The sequence below is a fragment of the Hermetia illucens genome, chromosome 1 (genome assembly GCF_905115235.1).
Source record: "Hermetia illucens chromosome 1, iHerIll2.2.curated.20191125, whole genome shotgun sequence".
In the NCBI taxonomy this organism is placed as follows: Eukaryota; Metazoa; Arthropoda; class Insecta; order Diptera; family Stratiomyidae; genus Hermetia; species Hermetia illucens.
The window spans coordinates 212677067-212701187 of record NC_051849.1 but is presented as its reverse complement, the minus strand read 5'-3'; the positions used below and the strand labels follow the sequence as shown (position 1 = coordinate 212701187).

At 41.2% G+C, this 24121-nt stretch overlaps 1 protein-coding gene across 1 annotated transcript in view; it reads left to right on the top strand.

The window, feature by feature from the left end:
- Positions 1-1020: 1020 nt before the first annotated feature.
- LOC119659638 (pH-sensitive chloride channel 2-like) overlaps positions 1021-24121 on the top strand; it is a 101540-nt gene continuing 78439 nt past the window's right edge. The window contains exon 1 of the mRNA XM_038067851.1: positions 1021-1345. The gene's annotated coding sequence lies outside the window, so the exon portion shown is untranslated. The remainder of the gene's footprint in view (positions 1346-24121) is intronic.

The window sequence follows — 24121 nt, the reverse complement described above, 5'->3', positions numbered from 1 at the left end:
AAACGACCAAAAGGCAGGCCTAAACAACGGTGGCTTGGTACGCTGGATGGAGATTTAAAACCTCAAGATTGCATCCAGATCAGGCATTCGATAGAGCCAAATGGTGAAACCGATCACGACGAGCCGACCCCGCTTGTGAACGGGACAAAAGCTGAAGAAAAAGACCTCACGAATACGTTGCCTCAAACCATCTTCTTTTACCTTGGCTTGGGACCAGCATGGTATTTACAAAACATGGCAGAGTTGAAAGGAATAGTACTGGCGACAAAATGCAGCCTCATCGCACTCCACTTTAGATTTCATTTTCCTCCGAAAATTACCACTAATCTCGATGTAGCACGTGACATTTTGTCGCATCATATGTCACTTTGATAATAGTACCCGCTCTTCATCGATTCGGAGAAAACTTTCGGCAGCGTCAATAGAGAGAGTATCTGGAGTGCTTTGCGCAGGAGGGGTTAACTACTAGGTCATCCAGAAAAAATCTTACCAGCAAATAATGGCTATTCATCTTCCTAAAATACTCTGGGTTTCTCATGGTAACTGAGGAAAATATAGTTGTAGAATGGATAGTAGGATCCTCTTCTGTAATGAGAGTGGCCTTTTTCAGCTCTCAATACCGTATACGAATCCCGAATTTAACTATTGAATAAATGCTCCAAGAGAAAATCAACAGTGAACTTATCATTGCTTGTTTATTCCATGCTTGCTAATAGGCTCGCAAAGCATGTTTTCAACCATTCTTGGAATTCCTCCCATATCACAATTGGAATCACCTTATTTTCCCCTTTCGGTTCTTGCAGACATCTCCCAATAACTGCAAGCACCTTACTAAGATCTTCTAAAACTACAGGTAAACAATTAGTGCACAACAATAGCCTAAGTGTCTCCGCGACGTACACAGATATCTCTGTACCGCGACAAGATAAGATTTCGTAAGAAAACTCTATTTCGCTTTTAAGGTTTAGCGGGTGGCCCCAGACGAATCAGTTTTCACCTGTAGGCCGCGTCGAGCGTAGTGTATACGTCGAACAAGCTCATTTCATACCTGCACAATCCTAACACATATAGAACTAAGTAATGTGTAATTAACGCGATCTTGATACTAAGAAACGACAAATAATTCGAATAAGTTCTCTCCTAATCAGTTTTGTTAGTGCCGCGATTGATTGTTGAATGTTACGATCTATTGTTGTTCCTCGTCTTGCGTTTAAACTTGAACTTAATTTCGCGTTTATCGTTGTGTTTGCTCTTTGGAACCTTGGATGTTTCCTAAAGTGATACGAATTCCATGCAAAATAACGACTATTGCAAGTGTTTGACTATTCAAAGAGGATTATAAAGGGTAAATCACGTTTAAGTCGATAAGTTAGATTATAGGAGCCAACCCAAAAAAAGATACTTTGCACATGGCCTTAGTGTGCAAAGAAGTTCCCTTAAAACTTTCTAATTCATAATATACCGGATTATAGTAGAACCTGCCTGAAATGGCATAGAATCTATTTCAAGGTATTTAAAGCTTATCTCGGCTCACTTAAGTGCACAATTAAGAACTACTTTCGTCGCGAAACCCAGCACCGCTCAAACCAACTAAAGAGATGTTAAGCAAAAAGACTGCGAATCCGGCAAGACCAAAGTAACTCTATGAATCGATTAAATTAATTAAAGTCATTTTTCTAATCCAAATAAATCAAGAAAACGTAAAAATATCTTTTTATGAGTGTTTCATGAAGTGCATTGGTCATAGATACGCCAACTAACCAAGTGCACCAACCGCGATTCAATTTTATGATTTATTTGTTAAGGCCAATGTGTTTTATTCAACGTGACCTTATTTGTGTTACACAACACTGGAAACAAATTATAGGCAACATGTCAATCGACTTTAGTGTATCTTTCCATAATTTTGCGGAAAATTCCGAAATTCGGTAATTCTCACACGTTTTCACCCTAAAATATGAGTAGACATGTGTGATTTGTTTGAAGCCCCTGTGATCTTGGGGGTTTTGCAAGTTTTGTGTTATATATTCATGATATATTCGTGCGTGCATGCTACGTCCTATCGAAACAGTATCGCTTTTGTTATCTTCGAATGAGGTGTTTCAAGCTTTTATACATGGCGAGACACACTATATTAATACGTGGAGACACGAGTATGATTTATGCTCTATCTACGGATCAAAATTTAACCTCAGTCGTTAGATCGACCTTTCTTCTGTAATACGTACAAATCTTATCCAAGATACCACCGACCAATCCATCTATCATTATTCTATGAAATCAGATACTATAAATATCTGTAAAGTTGGAATTATCCATATTTTTCATCCTAGTAACTGCGGCAACAATTAGATACACTTGCAGCCAGCTCCAGGTTCAAACTCTGAATCATTCGACCTCCAGCTACTGAAATGTATATAAATTCAGTTTTATCATCTCCGGAACTCTTCACTTACATTTGTATTTTACTCCTAAATTTAATTATTTGGGCATGACATAGATACTGGCATGCATGCACTTGTACGTATGTAGAATGTCCGTAATTATCTTATCGAATATCGTTGGTCGAATGAGTGTAATGATTGCAATAGACACTGAAGTACAATTACTGAAATTACTGCCGAATTTGCCAAAATGATAATTCATATAAAAAAATATTAAATAAAGTTCATAGATTCCAAAAAGATAATTTAAAAATTTATACGAACATTAAAGATTTATCAGGAGAAAATCTAGCTCATAAAGATTCATTGTTTGATATAATTAAGACTTCCCTTTTCTACTCTGAGTTTTGTTAGCACTGATGAAGGGAGCAAGTGGTTCCTGAAATATCGGTGTTTGCAAGACTAAAAAATATCACTAACGAATAGAAAAGGCAAGTCTTAATTATTTCAAACAATTTAATCGCAAGAAACACCGCGAAATTACAGTTAGATAAGAAGCCTCATTGTGTCAATGCATCAAACTGTCCAAATTATATTGCAGGAAAGCGTAGTAATCTGCATAGAGTAAGCCCAGGCAGGGGAATAATGAAGGGAAGCCATTGGCAAAAAGTAGAAAAGATAAGGGGGCTAGTCCATACCCCTGGGGAACCCCAAAAGGAGGAGAGAAAAAACAGGATAAGCGACCATTAAAAGATAGTTTGATAGATAGATGATAATTACTGGTGGGATGTTTTTTAAAAAGAGTTTTGAGGGCATCATGGAGTAGTTGACGGAATCAAAGGTCTTAGAAAAATTGACCGATCAAGACATTAAGCGACAAACTTAGTGAAGTTGAGTAGGTTGAAGACAATAAATGGGTGTTTCACGGAACCATATTGTTCATTAGGTGGTGACCGAAATGCGCGGCCAACCTGTCATTCACGAATCTTTCGAACCTTTTAAAATAAAAGGAAGAAGAAGCTAAATAGGGTAGTTCACATCTACAATTTGCTTTGCCCATTTTTCCAAGGGTGTGGAAAGTGGCAGAAAGTAGGAGAAGGCTAGAATGTCCATCCGAAACAATAAGATTGGTTACGTAAATTGCAAGTGCTAGATCAAAGCGACTTGGAATCTCTGTATGGTAGACCGGCTCAGATGCCCACCGGTTGAAATAAGCAATGACCCTATTGGTTAGGATATTGAGAGAGAGGGAGGCTATTGAGGGCCTGAGACCACTCGCATATAGGATGATGTCATCCGCGAAGAGGATCCCTCCTGACGTGGGAGGACCATTGTCGTTGGGGGAAGAGGGCGGGAGAGGGGCTGCCTGAATTGCCGTTGTCGTGGGGGATAAGTTTACGGGAGGGAGGGGAATATCGTGGAGGAAGATGTTAAAAAGTTTGTGGCCTAGAATAGATCCCTAAGCGACTCCTGAGTTTATTGGGAAGTCGATGGAGCGTAGTCCATCGAAGCGCACGTGGCAAGTTCTGTTGGAGATGAAGTCTGCGAGGATTCTGAATAAGGGGAGGGGGCAATTGGACTGGATTAGTTTGTAGAGCAATCCCTCTTTCCAAACTGAATCAAACACCTTTTCGAGGTCTAAGGTACAGGCTACGGTGCAATGCCTGTTTTCCAGTTGATTGAGGATATGGTCTTGCAGGTACAGGATTGCCTGCTGGGTGGATCTGAGGTTTTCGAAGCCGAATTGATTAAGTGGAATGATGGTGGAGTAGTGTCTATTGAGGTGACTTAGTAGGATACGTTCGAAGATTCTTCCAATATTGGAAAGAAGAGAAATAGGGATAGGTATGAAGAGGGCTGATTTCCAAGATACCGGGAAGTGGCCGTTGTTCAGGCAGTTGTTGAAGAGGATGGTGAGACGTTCACTGATGGTAGGCGCACACTTCCGCAGAACAAAGTTAGGGATGCCATCGGGGCCTGAAGATTTTTTATTGTTGCACCGGGAGATTGCATTTTCGACTTCCTCTAGGGCGATAAAGAAGGAGGCGAACTGGCCTGTTCTTACTGTATCAGCCGGGAATTTGGGAGAAAAGGGGTAAAAGTAAGACCCTTCCAAGCTCAATCTTTTATCGCTGACAGCATTGGCGATCATCGAGTTCCAGATGGGGTCCGCTGGCGATTTGGCTCTGAATAAGTGGCTGAAATAGTCTACACAGGCAGATATTTTTTCCTCAGGGGAGTGACACTAGAGGTTACCTATTTTTATCGGGATTTGGTTGAAGTTAGTATATTTTTTTCTCTCGGCCAATCGATTAATTATTGAGAAAACTTGTGGGCTGGGTTAGAGGGATTTGAGGAGTTTCTTGTAAGATGTATTCACTTTGGACCAAATAGATGCATCGATTTTGCTGGACAGGTCTTTGATGATCTCGGAGAGGAGACGGTAGTCAGCGTTGCAATAAACGTTTCCTGCGCTGCAGTAGTCTGTTTCTATCGCGGACTAAGAGGAGGATTGAGGGGGAAAGGTACGCGTATTTGTAATAACCAGGTTCTTTAACTGAAGCGTGCTTGTCGATTGTAGTTTCGAAAGCAGGGCATGATGGTCCGAGTGGGCTCCTAAAGAGGAGCAGCTAGTGACACATGCTGAGAAATTGGACGAGATTATAAAGCCGTCTAAGAAAAAATGATGTCCGCGCTAAGAAATGGGCCTGACTGGAACCAATCGAAGAGTACTTTCCCATTTTCGTTGTTAACTCAGTCGCCCCAAGATACGTGCCTCGCGTTGAGGTCACCTCCGAGGATGAAGGCGTCGAAACTGATTGCGATTTCCCAGAGTTCGTCCAGGGTGGGAGTGAGGTGACGACCTGTGCCGCCCGGGAAGTAGAGAGAGCCTATCAGGACTCGGAGGACGCCACCACCCCTGACAGGAAGTCTGACTACTGCTAATCGGCAGTTTGACGCCAGTGCAGCCGATGGGATACTATTTGCCCTTAGTCCCGCTTTGACTAGTATGGCTGTGCCTCTGCCCGCGAAAATACTGTAACCGGGCGCATGTAATTTTACGTTGGGGGTCTGATTCCGTTTAGGAGAGCGAGATTAGGATTGGAATCCTCTAAGAGCTTGTGGAGAGCGAAATGTTTGTCGTTAGAAATGAGCGAATTAGTGTTGAATATTTTTGGTTTTGGTTTGTCTAGCAAGCAAGCAAGTCTAGCAATTGGTTTTGGTTGTCTAGCAATTTGAAGAGGAATTGTAGGTACGCTTCCGGTTTGTCTTCATGGGGGAGACGGAGATAGTTGTGATAGAAGTCGGAAATTGAGCTCCACAGCGAGGAGAAAGACATATTGAATAGAGACCTGGCTTCCATGAAGAAGGCCATTGGAATGGAAGAATGTGCAGGCGCTAAAGGGCTAAGGGTTTCGGGTCTTGCTCGACCCCTGGCCATTGCGGCAAAAGACGGGGCCAGTGAGGGAGGGGCAGTCCAGTTGGCATGAGGCAGAGTGCTAGGCTGCGAGACGCGAACAGGCGAGAGTTTGCCAAGGTGAAGGAAGAACGAAGCAAATCGACAGTGCGTGATGCACCTAGGACCTAGAATCGAGGACGCGCATGCCGGACTTTTACTGACTAAAACCTCCACTGTTTTATGTACACACTCCCCGCAGAACCACGGTTCTGATATTGCTTTGCGAGGCTATTCAGTTTATTAACTGTTCATAGAATAGCTGCTTCTGTTTTTATGGTGTTAGTTGCATTAGCTTGACTTCTGCGCCTCCGTTCAGCTTTTGCTTCTTTTAGCCGTTGATGTATCCGTTTCACCGTTCCAACTACTGCATTCCACGCGGTATCCGATTTCACCATATAGCTAACGAAATTTTCCACTGTTAACGGGGACCCCAAGTCAATCCCGAGGTTTCTCGGTTGGATTTCGAATCTTGGTTAGACGAAGAAAACATGTTCTACATTTTCTGATGCACCTTCACATGTAAGACAATCTGACGATTCATCCACACCAAACCTATAGGGGTACTTTCTGTGCCCGCCATGACCACTTAAAAGTTGAGTCAATTCGTAACTCGTCTCGCCGTGGTTTCGTGTAGTCCACATCCTTATGTTAAAAATTAGCCTGTATGTCCACCGACCACTCTTCGTCTGGTCCCATGCTATTTGCCATGCAGTCAATGACCTCATTCGCTCAGTTTACTTGTTAAAGCTTGCTTCCTGCTTCTTGTACAAGCGTCTGTTGTGTTTCGAGGCGCTTATATTTGGAAGCATCCTTGGTAATGTTGAACTGATGGTCGCTGCTTTTTGCCCAGTAAGCTTTAATTGGGATGTAAAACTAAACTTTGAGTCGAAAGTTACTCCCAGGTGTTTTAGCGAACAGAATGTGAACCGATACAGATCTGGATGGTTTTTCGTTTTCGTCGCTTTGTAAAAAGTACCAGCTCTGTCTTCTGTTCGCCAAGCTTCAGCCCGAAGTCCTCAAACGAAAACTTAATTGTACAGATAGTGTCACTCGCATAAATCTCTACTTCGTCAGGGTGATTGGATATTATGGCCACCCCAATGTCATCTGCGAATCCCACGAGAACCGCCTACTTAGGTATTGATAGCCGTATAACCCCATCATATATTATGTTTCATAGCAAAGGCCCAGAGCAGACCCCTGTGGAACTCCTGCCGTAATATCGTATGTCTTCGGCCCGGTCCTCCGGAAGCTAAATTGCCTGTCTGATAAATATCCATCACTATCAATTATTTGATATAGCCGGTTATATATCATCTGATCGAGAACCTTACCTATTCTATTGAAAAGACAGATAGGACTGTAGGATGTTGGCTCGCCTATCGGCCTACCCGGCTTCAGGATCAATAGAAGAAGAAGAATTCTATTGAGAAATGTCTACACTTAATTTTATTGGCTTTTGTTATATTAAAACAACAAAAAGGATGTTTTGTCGTCTTAATGATGGCGAAAGGACTTCTCGGTCTTCCATTCCTGCGAAATGTTACTATGGTTGTAAGGTCTCGCTATTCCGCTACCTGATTTCCAGAGCAATGGACAATACAATGTATTTGATATGGGGTTGAATAGAAAGAAATACAAGATCACGATGAGGGCGTTTGTTGGGGATGACTGAATAGCCATCATAGTCCGCACACATGTGATTCTCTCCATATTGTAAGTCTGGTCCTATTTAAGCTTGCCAAGAGGGCGTGAGAAAAAGGGGACTCTCTCAAGCCCGAAGTATTCAAAATGACCCAGAATGGAGAATTTCCGTCCGGTCGCCCGAAGATTTTGGCGGAGATTTAAAGGATGGAGACAGTCCTTCAACTGTCAGATAAGGAAGATTTTCCTTTTTTTAAGGGCAGGTGCAATTGTACATATTTCCCGCTGCCGAGGAAACAGATGTTCCGCAAACAATTGTGTTGAAGAAAGGACTGGAAGAGACAAATGGTTGCAATACATTTCTTCAGATGGTGGTTGGAGTTTTGTGAATACCGAGTCTATAGTGGAAACAGGCAATAAAGCAGTCTATGGAGTCTCTAGCTATACTGAACAGCGGAAAATGATCATTCGCAGAACATCATCCATCTTGCCACTCCTATCTACATCTTATAAGACAATTTTTTCCCAAGTCGAATCACGCCTTCTCTTTTAATATCGTGGTATTGATTTTCACAATGAGACTATATCTGATTTCCACTACATTCCCCCTTGCTACCGACTAGAATGGCGTGAATTCTAAACATACTCTATTTTGTCACTTACAACAGTAGCTGCGATTGTGTTCTGATTATTTTATCTATTATTATCTGTCAGTAGCCTTTAAATCAATTGTTAAAACATGTCGTGAACATCTTTATGAACCTTTTTAGTGAATTTCGCTGAAAATATAGATCTCAAGGTTAAAATCGTGTAAATTAATATCAAATTTAAAATTCAATTCAAAGATTCATTAGGATGGTTTTATGAAGATATGAATTATTTATAATAAAAATTAATATCAAATATGACAAAAAATATTCAACAGAATAAATATTTAACCAAAATCTGCAGAAGTATTTAGGGCATTTCAATTTAAACAATATAAGTCTTCCTGAAAATTTACACTATCTCTCCATAACATTTCCGGATGGGTTTTCAGTCAATTTATAAAAAAGTATAGCAAATTACTGTCATTAACTTTATTTAAATACACCGTATAGTGGCAGCCCATGACTATAGACGATGAAAAAAATTGTACACGACCCTAAACCCTACTCTCCCCTCTCTTTTACACTCAACGTAGCGCGATGCCAAATTTCATATCAATAAGAGTAACCGTTTCTGAGAAAATGCTCGTGAGAGGTAGGAAGAGCGATAGGCAGTAAGCCGATTTTTATAGTCTTTTATTTTACACAAAACCTTAAAAAATAACAGGTTTTAAAAAAATACAAAAAAAATAATTTCACAAAAATTTCAGCAAATTTAGAACTAACTTTTTTTGTCTATGCAATAAGATCAGCTACACCTCTGATACTCCATACCGTTGCGAATAGTAAGGGTATGAAACTGTACTCAGCGCCTGATATCACTCAGGATCACGTCATATATCCGTGATTATGAAGATCTACCATAAATGACTTTTAAGGTCGTGCTGCCAATTTCCGAGCACGGGAATGCTCGTGTGGCTGAGCGGAAATGACAAATCCCATATCTCAAATCTTTCGACTCGGGACGGACTTTCTCTCGGTCTGAAAAATAAAAGCCACTTCTTTTTCTGCACCTCAAAGTGTTTTTTTTAAGTATATTCGAAGATAATAGAGTCTATCGAGAGGGTTATCCCATTTAATGGGCGCCAGTCATTGATAACGAAGTCAGACAAAACCAGTTGTTGATTGTTATTGTTTTTTATGAAGTTTTATTTATATTGATTACTTCAATGATGATAATAATGCGATAGAATGCATATTATCAAAAAAAGATTCGTCATAATTTAAATGACACGTCATTAATGCATATCTAAAGTAGTATTTGCTACCTTGTATTCTGATTTCCTCCTTACGTTTGAGGAGGAAGTTAATAAAAAAATATTGGAACTTTTAGTATCGCTGGTATACCAATAATAAACTATGACCGAAGATACATGATATATTTCAGGTATATAGCTTAGATTGTATTTTCAAGGTATTTTCACCTTTCTTGGTAGGTTCGAAACTGGAAAAAGTCTTCCAATTGTCCTTAAAAAGGTTTTTTTTTTCGTCAGAAATCTATTTCAATGCTATTCAGTTCAAAAGAAGTTTCATTGAATTTCGTTATTTTATTAGAACTCTGTCTGTTCAAATCTGTTCTATTCTACATATGATGAATAGCACTCCATTCAACTCTCCTTAAACTCAATTAAAATTGCACTCAACTAGGTGATAACCTGAAACATCATACTGGAAACTTTGGTAGAAATCGTACAATTATCAATGGAGTTGCCTCTTTCACATAAAGTGACTGCATCATATACAGAAAAGGTTACTATCACAGCGAAGTGAATGGGGGTTGGATATACACAATGAATAAGCACTAGTTGCTATTTACAAAAGGAATCACAATGAACATAATATAACAAATCCACAAACCTTCCATACTTGAAGCGCTGGGCTTCCAGTCGGTGTCAACAGAAAAGATCGGTGTCAACAGAGATGCTCGCTACTGCACTCAATTTTCCCACAGCTAACCCAAACCACCTGCCATTTCAATTTAAACCCCCCTCCCTCCTCCAGGACAGCCACCAATTGTTCATACCCACCTCAAGGCAACATCGTCTTTCCTCTCTGACACTTCAGATTTAGCCCTTCTCACCCTCCAAACTGGTTATCACTCTCTCCTTTTGCTCGAAGTTTTCGAAGTTCTTCAGAACAATTGTTTCCTCAATTTTCATCACTTTTTGACCCCACAATCCATGTACCGCTCTTCAGTTCTTCTCATGTTCTGAACTAATGATCACAAATTAGGCAAGATACAGGCGTTCAAAGTTTTTCTAAAGAAAATTGTCACTTTTTCTTGAAATTCTAGGAACAGGACTTTAAAATGTTGAAGATAGCAAAAACGACTTGAAAAGGAGGTTCATTTATGAATAGCATATTACAAAGTAATGCAGTACATCCACCTTGCTTCACTAGAGCGAACGATCTCTTTTGTTGGAAAGCAAAGGGAAGTATATTATTTTCCGCAAAATCCTGTAAGAAAGATGGAAAGCTTGACCATCCTCATCGACTAACGTGTCTGCCAGGTTGGCTCTTCTTCCAAGAGACCATTTTACCTGTTAGAAAATATATATATATGTATTTATTTACTTACTACCATAGAAAGAAAAAAATGTTGGTCTATGCTTACTTTCGTGAAAATAAGACACCTATTTGTGGCGAGGAGAAGTGCCCAAAAAAGAGCCCCTCCTTCCCGGACCAACCCAATCCTACACACTTGGGCGTATTTGATTTCAACGCCTTCTTTCACTAGGCCTTCCGTGTCTTTCGCTGGTGCATTGCGCAGCGGCAACCCAAGCCATACGGCCCCACACGTACCTTCTAACCAAGCCATCCCAGTTCATGATGTTGATGTTCAACACGATGATCAGCCTTATGGCATCAAATCATGAATATTAGGATTATTGAGTTAAACATTAACTCTCTAGTGCAGTTTTTCCTTATCGAATATAATCCGCAAATGGTGAAACCAGGTTTCGCTATAGATACAAACCCATCTTTCTAAATTCTAACTTATTCCGCACAGACAGCCATCATCCTTGCCACCCCCCCCCCCCCCATAGCTTGCAGAGGCACTTCAATTCTGGTTTCTGACTAATTCCTTGCTACACAGTCCTTTCTTCTCGCAATGCCCTTAAATCTCTAGAGGTTTCCATCATCTCGATTGAAACCAACTCCGGCTTTTCCTACCTCATTTCCCTCTACTGTCACAATCAACTTTTTGCTCCAAGCGGCCTATTTACTATCAAATCCTTTTGGGTAGACCAAATCATTTTAGAAAGCGCCTTAAACGCCAGACCCACCTCCTGGTTGGACCTCTACCTTAATAATAATGGTCGCGAACTGCATCGCTGGTTGACCACATTTTAACCCGGCACGCCTTACATACAATGTAAAGAACAGCCACTCATACCTCAATAACTCCTTGATAAGCAGCAACATCAGCTTAAATCCCAATTCAAATCGCCTCTTTACTTGAAACAGTTCCTGGCATGCCTGGGATGCCATCGTCCTCGGCATCCAACTACTTAATCGGGCCATCCGCCCAGCGCCGCTAACAGCTTCGGACTTCAGGAGTGCCAAGTGGCGGCTCATAAACCAATCCCTCAAAGTCAAGCTCTCCCAGCTCCAACTCCCTCTGAATCAGTGAGTTTCGAATTATACCATTAATAGCGCAGTTCGTTAATATACTGTGGCAATTCAGATAGCATGTGACGAATTCATACCAACAACTCCTCTACGCTTCCGTAACCTTATCTCCCTCCCGGACAATATCCTTCAAGACAAGATTACAAGAAAACCCTACGGGTGAGACTATTTAAGAATAGATATTCCCCGCAGTACTCGATCCTTAAGAACGAGATCAATGATCTCAAGACCTCAATCCGCGAAAGCATCTTCATCCTGAATACTAACCACTTCCACAATCGCTTCGCCAACATTGAGCTAAATTCAAACACATACATAGCTTAGAATGTATTTTCAAGACATTTTCACCTTTCGCGGTAATTGAAGAACTTGACAAAATTGCCAAATTATCCATAAAAAGGGGGGGGGGGAAATCTATTCCAAAGCAATACAGTTCAGAGAGAGTTTCATTGAATTTCGTTAACTGATTAGAATTCTGAGACTTACTGAATGACTACATATGATGAATGGTACACCAACCCTCCTACAAAAACTTACTACTTGCCAATTTTCGCTTTCGGGGACTTTTCTATGATGACTGGCACCCTGTCTGAATATTTCCTTCCTTAAATTAAAATTTCCCTAAATGTTTGCTTTTCTTGCGTTATATCACAAGCCTGCACTACTTTGAATGATTTCTAAAAACACGCTCAAAAGTACACTTTTCAACAATAATTCACGTCGCAGAATCACTCGCCACAAATATCCCCGTCCAAAATGAAAATGTCCACACCATCAACTTCCCGGTCCAGCTAATCTGCTGTGTATTGATCAGCTGGTTCCGGTCCCGATCTTTCATCATCATTTTTATCGAAGCCTGTGTAGCATTTTCAAGGTTTAATTCTCAGAAAATGCAATAACTTACACCTGGCGATATTTCTCCCTTTGACAGAAGAGACTGGATCATGTTCTCCGAATAAGAGAGGGTAAACGCGGTCATAATGGATTATTAAATGTTTTATTTACGTTCTGTGCTTTGTCCTGGAGTCACTTTTTTACTAATGATGAGTGAAATAAAATCCTTAAAATATGCTTCATCACCATTTTGGTTAAAAAGAAATCTTTTTCGTATTTGCATCCCTTCTCTAAAACAAAAGCATAAAGTCGATGACACTTGGTTGTCCAGTCAATATTAAGAACTAGAAATAGGGAAAATTTCTAAACTGAGTCCTTTTGGAATCAATTTCTGTTATTTACACGATTCTGCTTATCACCCGACAGCCTATAATACTTTCGCATACATATAAGGAGGGGGTGTTACTTTTTACAAAACGCAGTCATGTTAGGTACTCCCTGACATCCGATCAATAATCGTAAAATTGATATTGTATCATAGAACATGAAACTGGAAAGTTTGGTGAAAATACCTTTAAGATTAATAAAATTAGAGAAAGCGAAAGTTAGCACATCCTTCTGACCCTGATAAGCATGGAAATATGCAAGAGCACGTAAATGAGTGGAACACAGTTAAGTGTTTACGGACCTGCATGGTCAAATCTCGCTACTTTTCAGGCCTTGGGGATAGCTTTACCTATACTAGATCACCAACAAAAGTAATAAAGTTTTTAGCTCTATTGTGAGATTTCGTTTTTACATCAAATCAGATCTTTTACATGCTTGACATTTGGCACTTCTCTTTTGCATGCATAGGGAGCCCCTCTCCCTTGTAGTCCACACAAAATGTTGTCACGCTATATGTAAAGGGATTCATTTCGCGACGATCAGTCCCACCATTTCCGAATAAATCGGGTGTGATAGATAGGCAGACAGGCAGTCAGGGTCACAGGCGACCCAAGTGACACCGAAGCGTAGCGTTGGCGATCTGCCAGCAAAGAAAAGAGTCCGGTATAAGACGGGAATCATCAGGCCCCTAAGAGGAAAGAAAGTACACTTGCACCCCGAAGAACAAAACTAGAAGCACGGAAGGTAAAAAACCTGTGCCCCAAGTGCAAACGTCAACAATCGGAGGGAAACCTAAGAGGAACCAAAATTGTGTATGGACAAAGATCGTTAATGAAAAGGCGAAGAAGAAAACGAAAGTGTGAAGTTGCTCAAAGGCAATTGTTATTTCCACTAAGGGCAATTTGTCAAACGCAAAGATTCCAAAAAAGGTGAAAACTGAGCACGACCTAAATAATCTGGGTCGAAATGTCAGCAAAATCCGAAGAACCCAGAAAGGCGATCTCATGTTTGAGGTGGAAAAATCCAGCTTGAGCAAACCGAAGGCTTTCGCGCCCAAGTGAAGAGCTCGCTTGGGGAAACATGCTACAGTTCGGGCCCAAGAGTATGAGATCTCCATACAGTGCAAGTAACTTGACGAATCATCCAGACAAGTCATCCAGAGAAGAAATATGCACTGCGCTGAAAGAATAATTTAAACTCGAGGAACTGGAAGAATAAATCATCGTAAGTTTGGGAAAAGCCTTTGGTAATACTCAAACGGCCACAATGTGACTACCAGTGGAGGCAGCGCTGAAATTATTGTTGGTCGGAAAGGTTCGTATTGGATGGGTTGTTTGTCGCCTGTGAGAGCAAGTATTATTAAGGGGGTGCTTCAAATACTTCACTTCACGAAAGCATACATCAGCAGCATTGATCGTGTCTTTTGAAGATTTCCATTCTTTTCAAAAAAAAAAACAAAAAGACAGACAGACGAGTAGGCAGACATCGAATCGATTCTAATAAGGATTTTCTTTACACAAAACCTTAAAAATGGCGGTTTCGACTACATTCAATGGAGTTGTCGATAAACTCCGCTAGATAGTCATTGTGACTCTGAGCGAGAAGACTCCACACTTGGGCCGGAAGAAAACCCTAATCGCTAAGTACAAGATCCGGAAGGGATGCCGGAATTCCCCTGATGTTTGGTCACAAACTATAAACTAATAAAATAAATATATGGAGTCAGCGATATGAAATTAGAAATAACTCAACGATTTTTGTCTCAATTTTAATCAATGGCAGATACCAAGATAAGATAGAAATTGTAAAAACTTTCAATTTTATCTTGTACTCTTCCGTTGATGTAAAAAGATTCATTTGTTTTTCAAAGAAATATCTATTATCTAATTGTGTACTGATAAATTCCAAATTCTACGATCTGAATCACCAAGCATTTGTTATATATTTTGATGTAATAGATACTTGCAAAGATATATTTACGGACTTATGCACGTGTACTGATATTTTTTAATTCCATCTATCACTCGTAAGTGCATGAAAGATATAATGCTTGGACCATGTTTTGTAGTAAGTTACTTAGCGCCTATTGTGGGATAAGCCATATTTTCTGAAATTTATTTCTCCATTATCGTAGGCCGCGAATTATTATTTTTTATTGATTGACTGTGAGCAAAGCACCACATACGGTCATAAAATTGAACAAATCTAATATCTCATTCCAGATTGTTTTGAATGTTGAACAACAATAGCTAACGAAAGGTGTATCTAAAAAATATTTTCAACCGTTTTTATTTTTAACGACCCTATTAGAGGTTTGCTATTCATTTGCTTATATTTTAAAATCTATTCCACTTAGTGCAGCTCTACTGATGGGTTTCGCTTCTGTGCTTACCAGGTTCGTGAATTTTTGGTGGTCTTTTGAATACTTTAGTCCCCCAACGCCATTATCAAAAATTTCACGTATCCTTATCTGATTGGGATGGTACCACAACCTGAAATTAACAAGAGACACTACACAACGAACGTGAAACTGATAATGGAAAATGGGGTGGGCATGCCAAAAACCGGTCTATATCTTACCTTGCCAGCCTTTAGTTATAATGATTGAGGATGTCCCTTTATGTTTGGTAGGATGTTAAAAGGAAGTAGGGAACGTGATCCTCAAAATAAAGAAATACCTCCCGCAGCTCATCACAATTTCTTCTTAATTTAAATAAAATATAAGAACTGGGAAATTGTAAATAATAATCAAAAACAATGGCTAATGCCATAAAAGAAATTAAAATAAAATTAATAACGATTGTAATAAAAAATAAGTTAAACAAAACTGAAATAAAAATTATTAAAGAAATGAAGCCATAAATAAAGGAAATCATCAACGGCACAATAACCGCCAGCTGTATGGCATCCTGACCTACGTCATCGCTCCATCTCAGGCAGGGTCTGCCTCGTCTTCTTTTTCTACCATAGATATTGCCCTTATAGACTTTTCGGGCTGGATCATCCTCATCCATACGGATTAAGTGACTCGCCTACTGCAACCAGTTAAGCCGGATTTTATCCACAACAAAACGGTCGTGGTATCGCTAAAAGATTTTGTCGTTATGTAAGCTACGGAATCGTCCATCCTCATGTAGGGGGCCAAAAATTCTTCGGAAGATTCTTCTCTCGTACGCGGCCTTTGAGCGCTTCAATTCTTCACGTGTAATTTTTACAAAATCAACGTATTTAAACCGACGCGTAGGTCCGAACCGCATTTAAAAATAACCAAGTGAACAAAGAAATTCGCAATGGCCTAATGAGATAAATTAGAGCGCGAGCTAAAGCTAATAAGCTGCGTGATGAAATTGCTTCACGCATTAACGCAACCTGGATGATGTGGCGTTCCACAATTCCACGATTCAAATCTAAAATTCACCGCAATGTCGTCCGTATACCGCTCTCTGTAGTTCTGAGTGTTGGCCCACTATAAAAGACAATGAACGGTGTCTTGCGGTAATAGAGACGAAGATGCTGCGTGGGACTAGTGAGGTGACACGCTTTGATCCGATATGAGGATATTCGCGAATGATATGAAATTGCACCGATCGTGGAAAAACTCCGAAAAAGGCGTCTTCGATGGTAAGGTCACGTAATTCGCGTTAACGAGAATTCACTTACCAAGATTGCCCTGAACATCGAAGTCAATGGTAAGCGACCAAAAGACCGGCCGAAACAATGGTGGCTTGATACGCTGGATGGGCATTTAAAAGTCTCGATCACGACGAGCCGACCCCGCTTGTGAATGGGACAAAGGCTGAAGAAAAAGAAGAAGATGTGAGGAGCGATGAGTGCATGACAGCTCCGTGTCTCATAGTTAAAAATTACATTGCCCTCTATTTTTTAGAAAGCTATTTAAATAAATCATTTGATGGAAAGCCATGTATTAATAATGGTCAACCTCATACGCTTCACACCCGGAGTTTAATATTATAGGCAAATGTGAAGAACTTAACCTACAACAAATACAAAAAAAACTGAGGAGAAATAGATCCTTCACGAATGAAATTTTAATATTTCATTCGAATGTCAATTATTCTCGTTAGTTATGACGTCACCATCTTATTTGTATGGCTTAGGAAGTGGTAAATTCGCACGAAATTGATAAGTTTGAACTGCTACAATTTTGGCGTTATTGTCTAAACTTCCATAAAATTTGGCATGTGTATATGCTGGTGCGAAATTAGAAGTCCTAGGATGAATTTAAGGGGGGTTTTTCAGTAAATTTCTAAAAGTTGGTAATGTTCTATTAGTAAATTTATTTGAGTAGATATCGAAATGGGGCATATTTTCAGGCCTAGATTTCATCTAAGCGCACCACCCTGATTTTTTTTCGGATTTTTGGGTTCTCATTTTAAGTGTCTACATTTTGGCTCCATACTTACGCACTTTACAATTCACGCCAAAATTAATATCACTTTCGGAAAGTACTACCCAGGACTTTTCATTTGATATCCTACACGACTATATCCGATGGCAATTTTTTTTTTAAATCTTCCCTTTGCATATATGGGGAGCTTTCCTCCCTTTAAACTTCACCTAAATGTACATCAGGCGCTGTATGCGTAAGATTTCACAGTTCCCATCTGTCCACCCAATTTCGTTCTTCTTCGCGAACAGTATTTATTCAGAATCGTAGTACAATTTACAAAAATCGAAAAGGAAATCAACAAAAACACTTGGAGTCGAAACTAGCATAGCGTCTCCCCTACGCCGAACGCAAAACTCTTCCCAAACTATTAGTAATTTCCCAACTGCCCGCACTCGATGTCACACAATTTCAAGCGAAACTGCCGTAGGAAAGAAACTCCACACTGTTAGTGGACTTTTTGCGATTAAAATCTACCACTCGACTAAGCCAAAATTTTGTACTATTATCACACTCAGTGACTAACTTTACAAGTTTTCAGGCTATAAAATCCACAAAATTCAGAGAGAACTGTACGAAACTATTAACTACGGAAAATCGCGGAAAACCAAAAATACTCCACCCGTTCGATGTGACACCGTTGCCAAAAACTCACGTTCTCCTTTTTTCTTTGTTCTCCCAATCCCATCAGCTGTCTCTCGATCAGCCGGTCCGCTAAACTTGGCCTTGGACTTCTCGGATTCATGTTGCCAACAATATGCGCAGCAGCGTTGACGGATGCGGCATATCATTCCCCTCCGCCACGATCAATTCGCCTGAATGCACACTATAGGATTCATTATTTGATCAAATTAATCCCGAAAAAGGCTACATTGCTACATTGCCGAAAGCACCAAATACCCGTAACTGAGGTATGTTATATGTTAACTGGAGCAAAAAAATAAAGTCAAATCCACCTCAATTTTTTAAGAGTCTCTCAAGATTTCCGTTTCCGTCCGGTTTCAAAGTGAACCTTGTAATGACATAGTGAAAGTGAGTGATAGCCTTAAGAACACCTTTAGTGGCCGGAGATAACCAAGAGGGGAAAATTATCCCAAACCTAAAAAAAAGAAAAGAAATTTGGACGAAATTTACCGTGAAATCCGCCCGCAAATTGGCGAAGCTCCACCGAAGTGTTCCATGCACACACGCCTGCTTACCTCTATGCTGGCTATACTTCGACTTCGTGACCTTATACCTATGCGTGGGTCAGCACCAGAACCTGAAAATCAAATAAATATGGGACATCGCGCGAACCTCACGAAAGATCAACATGTGAGCTAAACCTCGAAATTGGAATAAAATAAATAAAGACTTGACTGCCCGCGTGGAACCGTAAAACTGCGGAGTCGATACGTCTCCTGCCTCAGATGTTTAGTGAGGCGCGGCCTTTGGAGCTCCCACCCTGTCTTGATATTCTTAGGCCATTCTATTGGAGAGCGCTCTTTATTTTGTATGAGTTTTGCGGATTAGAGAAAAGGTGGGGAAGAGGAAGTGTATATAATTCATGCATAAGAAAGTAGTACATTTAAAAGAGAGTGTCCGGATAACTGAGTGGTTAGAGCACAAGGTTGTCATACGGAAGGTCGCGGTTCAAAACTCACTGATGACAGTGGGATTTGTATCGTGATTTGACGTTGGATACCAGTCGACTCAACTCTGAATGAGTACCTGAGTCAAATCAGGGTAATAATCTCGGGCGAACGCAATGCCTTCCCTGGAAAAAAGGGTAGCGAACCATCCCTGCCGATGGGATCCCCAAGCAAGAGTGTTCGAAATACCACTGGGGTGTTTGGGTATATCAATTCACCTACCTTTTTGCAGTCGGAAATGAAAATCTGGGTTTTCCTATTGCGTTGCATAGTCAGGGATCACGATGTCAACAAAATCAAGACACCTACCGTATCGTTGTGCTTGGTTCTCGACTACTCCGGAAAGTCTCCCCTCGATTACGTTTCGTGGGACAATTCGAAGTAGCCATCAATGTCGACTCGTGAGAATCATTAATAAACTAAATTGTGTGCTTCCTGTGTGGGATGGAAACAAAATGGACGGATCGGAATAATGGTCGAATTGTAGACCAAGAAAATGACACGAATGACACTTTCACGAGCGCAGAACGCACGATATCTCCAGCTTCCCTCACGGCAACAGGGAACATCTAGTTTTTAGCGTAATTACAGCAAACGAACGTACATGGCGACAAGCCGACTTATCTTTTCCCGGCAGCAGCTTTTAACAAACTCCTCGAGTTCAGCTATTCACCAGTCCACTTTCCTGATTTTACTATGGTTGACCCCGACCTTGAACATCAAATTCGGTGACGGCAAAAGCAAACATTGTTTAAAATTTGCATACGCCGATTGCCTTGAATCAATGCGACAACGAATTCCCATTCACTCCAGCCAGAAACAAAACGTTGGGATTTCATTGAAGAACCTGAAGGGTGCTAAAAATGAGAAAAAGAAGAAATGCTGCATATTAACAAATGCAATCTCTAGTCAGATTGTCACTGGACAAGGCGAATTCAACTGATGAAGTAGTAACATAAGCGTGTGGTGGTCAAATCATACTGGATTGCATGATGTAGCATTCTGTGAGCTAAAATGAAAGTGTATAGCTGGTGCGCTCCTCCAAACTATCTATCTAATCTATCTGCCCACTCTGATGAGTTCGAGAACATGCTTCAACAGCCCAGTCTCCATGTATAAGAGATCACTGACGTCTAATAAAAACCCGAGGAAGCGCTGTTCATTGTTAGCTCTTGCACAAATGAACGTGGCACGGGCTGACGAAGCTGGTAGTGATGTGTTTGAACTTTAATTAAGATTACCTCTATAGCGACCTCCAGACAAGCCCAAAAATGCGGTGATTGCAAAGTTGGCAAGCTAAAGTGCTTAAATCAGGTAACAGAGAGAGAGGCTTATCCAGAGCAAACTGAGACTCAGTGTGAAAATGATGGGCGTTTCACAGCCGAAATTTTACTTCTGGTGGAATACTAACTGCCTAACCTTCCGTCGGAAACCCTGTCCACTTAAGGTCGAGCAGATGGACCGCATTGTAGGGGCACTCTTCCCTGCACACCCCGTATGGGATGGTGACGTCCGCGCGGAGAGCGCAGAGGACTGTCCACTTTTCTCTATAAAAGAGTTGGAACAGGCAGTCCTCTCTATGAAAAACAAGAAGGCACCAGGACCCGATGGTATTCCAGCAGAGGTATATAAACTGGTATTCCAACACCGGCCAGACCTACTGCTCGACGCATTCAACGCTTGCCAGAAGGAGGGCATTTTCCCTGCTCGTTGGAAAGTTGCGAGGCTTGCGCTGATCCCTAAAGGGAAAGGCGACCCCGAATTGCCGTCTTCATATCGCCCACTATGTATGCTTGACACTGCTGGGAAGGTGCTCGAAAAGCTCATCAGAAGTAGACTCGCTGAAGCGACACGCGCTGCATGAGATTTATCTCCCCGGCAGTTTGGTTTTAGGGCACGGAAACGTCAGAAACGCCTTCAATTCCGTAAGATGGAAAGACATTCTAGGCACACTAGACAATACCTTCAACGTGCCGAACTATCTCTTACGGATTTTGAGGGACTATCTGAGGAACCGTTCCCTGCTCTATGAAACACTAGAGGGTCAAAGGTGGATGGAGGTCACGTTGGGGGTAGCACAGGGATCCATCCTAGGGCCGGACCTCTGGAACGCTACCTATGATAGTCTGCTTAAACTCGACATGCCAGAGGAGTCGCGCCTGGTCGGCTACGCAGATGATGTCGCAGCGCTTGTTGCTGGACGCACTGTTGAACAGGCGCAAAGCAGACTCGGCATATTGATGCGACGGGTAAGCGGATGGATGACTACTCATGGTTTCAACCTTTCACTGGAAAAAACGAAGTAGCCATCCTGACTAAAAAGAGAATTCCGACCCTGCGTCCGATATCGTTCGGTGAGTCGATAATCGAGTCAAAATCAGCGGTAAAGTACCTCGGGTTGACTCTTGACTCAAAGATGAGCTTTTCCGAGCAAATCCAAGCAGCAGCGAACAAGGCCGCGGCTGGAGTTTCAGCATTAAGTAGGCTAATGGCAAACATCGGGGGTCCTACGTCTAGTAGGCGACGTCTCCTGATGAGCTCAACGCAGTCTGTCCTGCTCTACGGTGCAGAGGTATGGGCTGGCGCTCTTAACAAGGAGGTATATCGTAAACGCCTCGCGCAAGTACAGAGACAGAGAGCTTTACGGGTGGCGTCTGCATACCGCACTGTTTCTGAACCGGCCGTGATGGTGATCGCGGGAGTTATCCCCGTTGCCCTTCTTGCTAGGGAGCGTCAGGCCATATACAAGCGCAAGGGAGATGAGCCAAGGGAGGTGGTTGCTCGCGAAGAACGGCAACAAACTCTAGACGAGTGGCAGCTATCTTGGCAAAATGAAATTAGAGGCAGATGGACTGCGCGGCTCATCGGCAACTTAGGTGCGTGGCTGAATCGGAAGCATGGTGAGACTGACTATTTCCTTACCCAATTTTTAAGTGGGCATGGAAGTTTTCAGTCTTACCCGCACAAGATTGGAAAGGCGCGTTCTCCGGATTGTGTGTTTTGCAATGGAGTTGTGGACGACGCCCACCACACTTTTTTTTCTTGTGGAAGGTGGGATGGGGTTCGTCAGCAGCTCTATTTAAACATAGGGATCTCTCCCCAGACAACATTGTTGAAGAGATGCTGAGGACTGCTGACAGGTGGAATCGTGTTGTCCATTACGTTCGAGCCCTTCTCGTTGAAGATAGAGCTCGACCGGTGGAGGAGCCGGATGGCAGGGGGTTCCTTGAACTGACAGTTCCCTTCTTCCTCTGCCCTCCCGTTGGTGAAAGGAATTCCCTGATTTGAAGGCTCCGCAAGGCGGGAGAGTTCGGGGACTAGCCCGAAGTAATGTGACAAACGGTTCCAGGCTAGCTCTCTGACGATGGGGAGGTGTTTAGTTGGTAGTCCGACGACGTACCGAATCGGGAGTCCAACACTGTGTGCGTAAATGCATTCACCTACCCTACCCCAAAAAACAAAAAACCTTTCGTTGAGTAGCCATCGATCCAAGTGATTACCCAAGGGTAGTAAGTAAGACTAAGGAAAGAATAAGTCTATAAAGAAGTCGAAAGGAACTTCAAGTTAGTTTCATAGCAAAGTAAAGGATATGCTTGGAGGTACTCTGGTCAGAAACGAAGGCAAGTTTTGCTGTGAATCTCTAAAATGTTATGATGGACATGGAAAGTGCACACTCAAGTCATTTAGGGAATACTTCCCCAACAAAAGGAAATAAATTCATTATCCACTTCGAAGTTAGGAGTAATAACCGCAATACCAGGTAAAAACTACTTAAATTTTTTTAAAAAGATACGAAAAAAAGGTTCTTGTCCGGAAGACAAACCTAATAAGACCCTCAAGGTCGTGGTTAAAATAAGGTGGGACAAGTTCGCTGAGTTTTAAGGAACATATATTGTCGAGGAAATCTTCCTTAAATAATGAGATCTGTATAAGATTATATTAGCAATTAACGCAAGTTAACCTCCAAGACAGCTATCCTCTTTCTGCCCCATAGGTCCTTATGTGTTCGAGGATTGAAGTCGCGAGGGCGAGGAGTTTTCTAAGGTACTCGGGATAGAGATACACAATAAATGGTTAACAACATCTACTTTTCACCCCGAGCCTGAATGTTCTCTCTACGGTCCTGATCCTGATTCATTACTCTCAGTTCTTCTTTTTGACCACATTACAATCCGGTTTCCGGGTGTTGTGTAAAGATTCTCTTCTTAATATATCCAAAAATATCACTACGCCTACTATACGGGCACTTTCCTTGACTTTGGGATCCGGGGAGCAGGAAATACAATTTATCGCATAGAACCCGTTTTAACAATCTGAAAGTTCGCACTCAATACTTTCTAACTATGAATACGACCGCATAACTAATGCAAGCACATCTAACATTCACTAAACTAAACTAAATTCAGTAAAGTGTTCTCAATCCATAGAAGGTTACTTCCACTTACTCAAATTACTTTTCTGTATCGAAATCATTCAATGTAATCGCTGGATCTGTGCAATACACAGATAGACATAAAAGATAAATATAATGCAACAGATAAAGTTGTACTTAACACTACCCACAATTGTCAACATGATTTTCATGAAAAGATTCAAATCTAGTTTTCAAATAACTCAATCGGAAACCACTTTTTTCTCTTCATCCACAAACAAATACAAATGAACACAACAAACTTTAATTTAATCCTCGTGACGCAGATAAAAAGTAGCAAATGACGTACCTTGCTCAGAACCCTGACTTCAATTCTTTTGCAACCATTCGTTTGCTATTAACATCGATACTTAATGAGTGTATTTGACGCTAATACCTTTCTGTATATCCATGTAAGTAGCATACTCGCAGCTTTATCAGATGCTAGAAATCAGATAGATTTGGTCTAATGTTGATTTTTTCTGTTATTTATTTGAATAAGTTATCGATAGTGAAGTTAATACGAATTTGTTTCGACATATTGGCCTTTTAAATTTCATAGTTTATAGATAAAATGCATAAATCCACACATAATCGAAGTCAATTACTATTGTTTCTGCGTATATCAGTTATAACGGATCTGATACTTATCCTGAGTGCGTCAAACTACTTGATGTTCGTT